General features: G+C 41.6%; 1 pseudogene; it reads right to left on the reverse strand.

Moving 5' to 3' along the window:
* LOC147005907 (TBC1 domain family member 15 pseudogene) lies at positions 1-1,333 on the reverse strand (annotated as a pseudogene).
* Between the last annotated feature and the right edge of the window lie 7,047 nt (positions 1,334-8,380).

Raw genomic sequence — 8,380 nt, forward strand, 5'->3', positions numbered from 1 at the left:
TCAACACACAGAAACACTTTCATCAGTGTCAGACTCTGTCGTTGTAACTTCACTGTCCTGAGGTCCCAGAATCTCACTGCTTGTGGCAGTTCCTTGCATTGTGCCATCTGTAGGGAAATTGCTTCTGCTTTGCACAGTGTATCTTCCACATCAATCTTCATGGGCAATTCATTGATGTGCTTAAGGATTTCATTGAAGCCATAGTGCTTTTCCATTATCTGTTGCTTTTCTGCTTCCAGGATAGTACAACACAGAAGAAGATGAAAATTCTTACAGGGCAGTTCAGTCCACATTACCTCCTATAATCGAAGTATATCTAGAAAAGTAAAGTCCCTTTTAAATCTGATTAAAAAAAAACCATCTGAAGCAAAAATATAGATACCCAGAGTCCTGGGATTCTAAATAGTTTAAAAAAAAAAAGATCCACCGTCCAATAATCTGAGTAAGGTGCTCAACTGGAATAACTGGGTCTTCATACCTTGCATTGGTTCTTCAAAATTTTTGATGCATCTGGCAACTCCTTGCATTGTGCCATCTGTAGGCAAAGCACCAAAAGGTAATCCACTTCATTCTCCACCACATACAAAGGGGAGGGGGGGTAAGTCGCCCATTCCTTGCATGTATCCTAAATCAAAGTCATACATGCAGTAGGCCATCAAAATATTGTGAAGCAGAATCAGCCCCGAGTTATCTTGGCCTTCATAAACGTGTTTGTTCGATCTGTTCTGTTGACATCTTTCTTGAGCAGGCTTCTATAGTCTCTCAAGTGTGAGTGTCTCTTCTCCTGTGCCTCGCTCACAGACTTCCACTGCAGTTTCACCCTGAGGTACTCATCACTTTTTTTGTTTTTATAATTGAGTTCTTTCCTCTTTGGTACTATCCCAAGGAAAATAACCCAGGAGAAATTTCCATGCTTGCTTTCGTAATGAATGGCTAAGACCCCCTCTGAATATCATCTGCTTCACGCTCTCTATGTTTAGGAATACTGGTTCCCACCTTTGAACAACAGGTCACTCTCCCAAATCAAGTCTAGTGATGACTTCAAATCCTGGTTCTTCTTGCTGATTTATCTTTAGACCTGGAATACCATCACTAAGAAAATCTGCCATTTCTGAAGGTGGTCATTGATGTGTAGATGGATCGCTGCCTTGCAAACTATCAAAAATGTAGTTTGTAACTGGAAAAATCCCACCATGGTTGCTGTATAAGGATCCTCTTAAATTTTTTTTATTAAGCCATATGCTGGTTCATCAAGAAGACTTTCAAAAGACTGTGAACGACTCTTATTCTGACAATTGACAAGAAGTGTTCCACTATCTTGTGACGACAGGGTTCAGAGGTTCAGTCCATTACGATCAAGGCGGGAGCATGGCAGCATCCAGGCAAGCATGGTGCAGGAGTTGCTGAGAGTTCAACATCTTCACCTGAAGGCTGCTAGTGGAAGACTCTGTACTAAAGTTTCCAGCCAATGTGATCAAGCAGAGAATTCAGTGAAGTCTACAAAAATGCCATAAAGGAAAAAAATTAGTAAATTTAGCAAGATTGCATATAAGATTAATATACAAAAATCAATTGTGTTTCTATATACTGGAGATGAATAATCGAAAAATAAAAATTTGAAAACCAAAGCTATTCACAACAGTGGGGGGAGGGATCTAGAAATAGTTCTGACAAAAGATGTAAAAAGGCTAGACCTAAAAATACCAAACAAGCCAAGAAATGCCTTGACATCCTGCATCTGAGAGGCTGAAGAACACAGACCAAAGGATGGAGGCAGCCATGGGTATATAATGAGAGCCTTCTCAAATGAAAACAACAAACAAAACAAACAAAAACATAGAAAACAACCCGTAAAACAGTGCATAGAAGAATTAAATAAATCTAAATAAATGGACAGATAGCCCTTACTCTTTGGAGCAGAAGATTTAATACTATTAAGACACCCTTTTATCTCAATTGATCTATAACCCAATAAAATCTCAATCAAAAATCCCAACAAGCTTTGGGTAGAAACTAACAAACTGTTTCTAAAAATCAAAGAACACAAACAACCTAGAACAGCCAAACACTTCAAAGAGGAACAAAGCTGGAGGATTAGCATGACCCGGTATTACTAAACAAAGAGATGGGTGTAGAGGGTACAACCCAGAAATACAAATACATAAACATCTCTCTGTCTCTCTGTCTCTGTTTCTGTCTCTGTCTCTGTCTCTGTCTCTGTCTCTCTCTCTCTCTCTCTCTTGTTTGTTTGTTTGTTTTTTTTTTTTTGAGGCAGGGTTTCTCTGTCTAGCCCTGGCTGTCCTGGAACTTGCTCTGTAAACTAGGCTAGCCTTGAACTCACAGAGATCTGTCTGCCTCTGCCGCCCCTGTGCTGGGATTAAAGCATGTGCCATCACTGCCCAGCTTTCAATGGCTCATTTTTAATATGATACCTTATTAATTCTGAGAATCCCATACATGCACATAATGTAGTTTGGTCTTATTCACTCCTTGCTTCTCTTTCTAGAACCTCACACACAACTTCATGTTGGTTTTTTTTTTAAGCCCACCGAGTCCAACTTATATTTTCTACGCATACTCAAGCATGCAGCTGCCCACTGTCCATGGTTAACCTGTCAGACACAGCCCTTAAAGAAGACTGTCTCTCCCTCCCCAGGAGCCATCAACTATCAATAGCCCCTCAGCTGGACACCAGAGTTCAAGACTGCTCATTTCTAATCAGAGTTCAAAGGCCATTAAGTAGAGGCAGGACGGTCTGTTCAGTACATGTGTCACAATATTTGGAGAGTTATGTGAAAAGTGGAATGTCACAACATATATAAATCTTAACTCCAAATAAACCGCAAACCTAACAGTAAAGCAGTTTGAAAAGAGCCATAGGGGAAAATCTTTACATCTTTGGGCTGAAGATTCCTTAAACTCAAAAGTATGAACGATAAAAGAAGGGATGCATAACCACACGTCACCAAAAACAAACACAAACAAACTTGCACTTTTCAAAAGATAATATAAAGAGGAGAGAATGTAAAACTATAGACCATGGAAAATACTTTCAAATTATATATCAAGTAAGGATATTATTAATGCCCAGAATAAATAATAAAAAGTAAATCCCCTCAGAACTCAGTGAAACAACCCAATGGGCAAAAGGAGGATTTTGAACAGATAACTCTACCAAAGAAGATAAATACATAACAAATGACTACATGAAACAGCCTTCAAAATCATTAATCACTAAAGAAGTGCACATGCAGACCACAGGGAATTATCATCATGCTCCTAGCAGATGGTTAAGATTGAGAGCACAAGCCACGCCCAGTGCTGTATGCATATTCATTTCCTAGGTCCCTTCTCATAACACATGTCAAAGGAGGGGCCCAGACAGTAGCATTGGATTGTCTCACAGTTCTGGAGCAATGCAAGGACAGGGAGTTATCATGTTGGGGGTCTCCTGAGAGCTATGGGGGGGCCTGTTCTGAGCACCTCCCAGCTTCTTTCTAGTGAGTTGTGGGTGGCTGTTGGTTTCCTTTGACTTATAGCTGCATCAGTCTCAATCTCTGCGTTCATGTAAACTTGATGGTCTCCTTTTTGCATGTCTGTCTCTGTGTCCAATTTCTTCCTCCCTCGTGTGTGTGTGTGTGTGTGTGTGTGTGTGTGTGTGTGTGTGTGTGTGTGTGCTAAGGGTTAGGTGTGTACCTCAAGCATTTTTAATCCCATTTTGGAGTTGGGTCTCTCACTGATCCTAGAGCCCCAGGGATCCTGGATGAACAGATGCACCGTATGGAGTCTGGCTTTATGCAGATGTTTGGGATTGAGCTTAGATCCTCTTGTGTGCACAGCAAGCACTTGGTCAACTGTGCCACCTCAACTGCCTCCCAATTTCCCCTTTTTATAGGATACTGTCATACTGGATTATGGATCTTTGAGTGACTTCACTGTAATTTGAGAATAGATCATATTTATAAACTTGCATTAATGGGTTCTCAGTGCTAGGACTTAACATCTTTAGAGGGACAAAGTTCAACCCATAGGAGTAAAGGGAGGAGGGGCGGGAATTCTCATATACTATTGGCAGGAATGTGAAATGGTACTACTCTGGAAAACGATTCAGCAGTTTCTCAAAAAAGTTAAATGTCAAACTATATGATCCTATCGTCCTAGACACTGATATTCATTTGCTGCCAAAACAGTTTTCCACATGAGGATTTGTACAAGAATGTTCATAGCAGCTGTGCTTGTATTCACCCAAAGCTAAGCAGTACTCCAAATGGCCATCAGCAGAGGAATGCATAAAACGTCTGTAGTGCACGCATACAACTCAGCAATAAAAATTACTAACTAATGAACTCTACCCTCTGTGCCTATACTCTGAGGCAGTGCTTCTCAACCTTCCTAATGCTGCAACCCACTAATACAGTTTCTCATGTTGAGGTAACCCCCAACCATAAAATAAAATAATTTTCATTGCTACTTCATAACTGCAATTTTGCTACTGTTAAGAATCGACATATAAATATCTTTGTTTTCCGATGGTCCTAAGTAATCCCGGTAAAAGGATTGCTTGACCCCCCCCACACACAAAGGGGGTCAGAGCTCACAAGTGAAGAACTTCTGCTATTATGGATTAAATCTAGAACCTTGCAGATCTAGGCATCTATTCTCACTGACCTATGTCCTTTTTAAAATTTCTCCTTTTTGGAGACAGGCTTCACTAGGCTTTCCATGCTGACTCTGAACTCTCTGTAGCCAAGTCAAATCTTGAGCCAAAATTCTGCCTTTCTTGATGTCCCAAGTAGGTGAGTTCACAGGCCTATGCCACCCACCTAACAATAAATCATTGATATGTGTAACAGCACGGCTGTGTTTGAAAATATACTGATAGAAGCATGCCAAATAAAAAGAGTAATTACTATATGAATATATTCACATAAAACTCCAGAAATGACAAGTTAGTCTATACTGGTGAAATAGCTTGATAGTTGGCTGTAGACCACTGAGGTGGGGAGGGATGTGAGAAAAGGCTTACCTAAGAACACAGGGAACTGGCAGGGATGCTGGGTATGTTATCATCTTGACGGTGGTGATGATTTCATGGATGTAAATGCATGTCACAAGTTTACAGAGCAAGAATTTATAGTTTAAATGAGAACCTATTCTTTAAATGTGGTGTTTACTGTTTGTCATCAATAATGCTACCACAGAGGGCTGGTACACGTTTAAATTTCACTAAAGATGTGTTCTTTGTCAACTTAATAGGTCAGTCGTTCATTCTTTTTAAAAAAAACAGAGCTTACTGCCTCTCTATTAGAAAATTGTTTTTCTCCGGTCAGATATAAATAATGCCCTGATGTGGAGTAGCTGTAATGTATTGGCTGGTTTCAAAGGGAAAAATTAAGTCATATTCCTAGCTCCTGGTCCCTCGGCCATGCACACCTTTTCTTACAAAATCTACACATTTGACAACACTATGATTCCTGTTGAGGGGGTGGAGTCTAATTATATATATATGTATATATATATATATACATACATAAAGCAGGTTTGCTGAGTTCTTCGTTCTCTGTTCACCTAGCGTTGAAGATCTCCTAAAGTTGCTCAACTTTAATATTTAACCAGGACACGTGAAGACCTTTAATGTCCAAGTCTCTTGCTATAGTCTCAAAATGGTCTGATGTCTAATCCACTCCATCTCTTCCACTCTGAACCTTAGTGTCCTGAACTGTTTAGAATAAAACTTCACCAAGTCACCGACCTTCTGAAGCAAGATGGGACAAGTGTAGACACATCACAACCACTTTAGCTCTGATACCGAAGGCAAGTCTCTGTCCAGAAAAGGCTGTGAGCTTGCTTCAGAGGGACTGCCTTGTGTCTGGCATTTGGCTCAGACCTTTCCTCATTGAACAGTGACACCCCAAGGTAGATCTTCATTGCTCCATATGTAAAAGAGGGAAACTCAGCCTGGTCATGTGATTTGACCTAAGAAGTACATGTAAGATATAATTTTAAGAAGATAGTTTGGCATCCCGTTCCCCAACTGCTTGCTACTCTCTGCCTACTTCTTCTTTGTCCCCTTCTTGGTTCCTTCCAGGTACAAACATGACCATGTTCTCCACTTCTATTTGGGACTCACTTCATAGAATCAAAAGATATCAGTTTCTATATTTTACTATTTTTATTTTAAAGGTGTGTTGGTAACTAAAGAAGTGATCTTATATGCTTTCTTCAATATTAAAGGGAAGAAAATGTCAAAATTACTATAAACCCATCTCTAGATAGTAAACATAAATTCATTCCCTGGCCTTCCCTTTATGGGAAGTCTACAGGGTGAAAGCAGAACCCACAATGCCCCAAGATGTCCTGAAAGCATTACATCCTAAAGTGGGGTTCCTGGAGTCAGCCAGCAGCCTCTTCCCTCAGTGGCCACTCATCTGCTATGGCTTCCTATGCATTGTCCTGTCCTTTCTTGCTATAACACTCCACACTCTGGGAGGTTTCCTGCTGATTCCATTTCTTTGCCATGTCCTAAGCATGAGCTCTTACCCTTCGTTATTGAGAACCCAACACGATCCACCCTAGCCCGCCCATTAGCATCCACCACCTTCGAAGCTTAGAAAAAGATACTGAAGATATTGATGTGTTGGATTCTATTGGGTCACTTCCTGAACTGGAATCCCTGGGGCTGAGGGGCTGAGGGGCTGAGGGGCTGAGGGGCTGAGGGGCTGAGGGGCTGAGGGGCTGAGGGGCTGAGGGGCTGAGGGGCTGAGGGGCTGAGGGGCTGAGGGGCTGAGGGGCTGAGGGGCTGAGGGGCTGAGGGGCTGAGGGGCTGAGGGGCTGAGGGGCTGAGGGGCTGAGTGACTACTGGTGGCCCCAGAAGCTCTGCACCATTTCTGGTCACTGGTAGAACTAAGTTTGACTGCACCTGTATGAGCTTCAGAAACACATGTGGCTGAGGGGCACTGTCTGGGTGAGCTCAACTTTTTCACTCACATAGCTAAGTTGTGTACAGGAAGTTGCACGTAAGGGTGGGAATGGGGGCATGAAAAGTACCCAAGATATCCTGTGCACAACCAACCAAGACAGAGGCTTGCTGGAAACTTCTGACTGGGTGGAACCTTTTTTTCTGGCTGAGCACCACGTGCTGGGAATTCTGTTAATTGAGTTAAATTGATATAAATTGCTGTTTGGACTATGGTAAAAAAGCTCATTTATTAATTTGCTGCTAAAACTGGCCCTCTGCCCAGTGACTTTTCACTTCTAAGTACTTTAGCAACGGTGGGCATTATGAAAGTACTGCGGTGTTGCTAAATCATAACATAAAATAATATTTTGAACACACTCTAAAGTGTTTAATAAATACTGGGAGAGATCTGTTAAGCATACATATTAAATAGGTTAGAAAACTTGTGTCTTATATAAGTGAATATTTTCTTTCATCTATGTAGAATTCTCTCTTAATGGGAGCTTATTACATCAAGTCGTGGGTTGTTCAGGGTAGGGCTTCAACCATATGCCATGTGACCTCCTCCAGTGTCCTTATCAAAGCATAATGAATGTAACATTTGTGTTTCCTTAATAATCACAGTTCCCTCTCACCAGAGCTCAACACTTGCTAGGGTGTGAATGACTTCTAGTGACTGTCATATACGTTGGATACTCTGTGACTGCTATTTTCAAGAAAGGAAACTGAGACTGCATGAGGTTCAAAGACTGCTCTCAGAGCAGATTCCCACTAGCTGCCTAAACTTCCAACTAAACTACACCACAGGCATGGCACACATAAAACCCTGATTCCTATGAGCCCTCTGGGAATGGCTGTTGCTGAGAAGAAAGAAGGATTTTTGTCTTACAGTTTTTCTCTCTCCACCCAATAAGACATCCAGTCATCCTCATTCTTTAATTTCCCAAAGATGCTTTTGTTAACTTTAAGCAACAGCAACTCATAATAATAAAAACTACCTCCAGACTGCCACATGCCTGTTACCGTGGACTGTTCCGGTATTAGTCTCCAGGGCAAGCCAAGGATTCGGGCACTGCTATTGTTACTCAGATGTTACAGGCAATTAACATAGAGTTTAACAACTTTCCCAGGTCACTGGACTGGTGATAAAGAACCCAAAACTGGCCCCATCTGGGAACTATCCCCAGAGTCCCCTCTGCCTGTCACCACTGGTCTGTTTGTGGTCATGGTCATAGAGACAATTGTTTCAAAGTCCCAACGCAACCTTTTACTTGCCAACCCCGTCACCTCAGTCACGTGCTTCTCCTGACTTAGTGATGTCTGTCAGTCTGGAGAAGTCTGCTGTCTACTTTCTCACCTGCCTACCTGGGCACAGAACAGGAGTGAGGAAAACACCTGAGCCCTTGTAAATGTCCTACAATA

The sequence above is a fragment of the Mus caroli genome, unplaced genomic scaffold, assembly GCF_978045245.1.
Source record: "Mus caroli unplaced genomic scaffold, Mus_caroli_1 scaffold_2, whole genome shotgun sequence".
Lineage (NCBI taxonomy): Eukaryota > Metazoa > Chordata > Mammalia > Rodentia > Muridae > Mus > Mus caroli.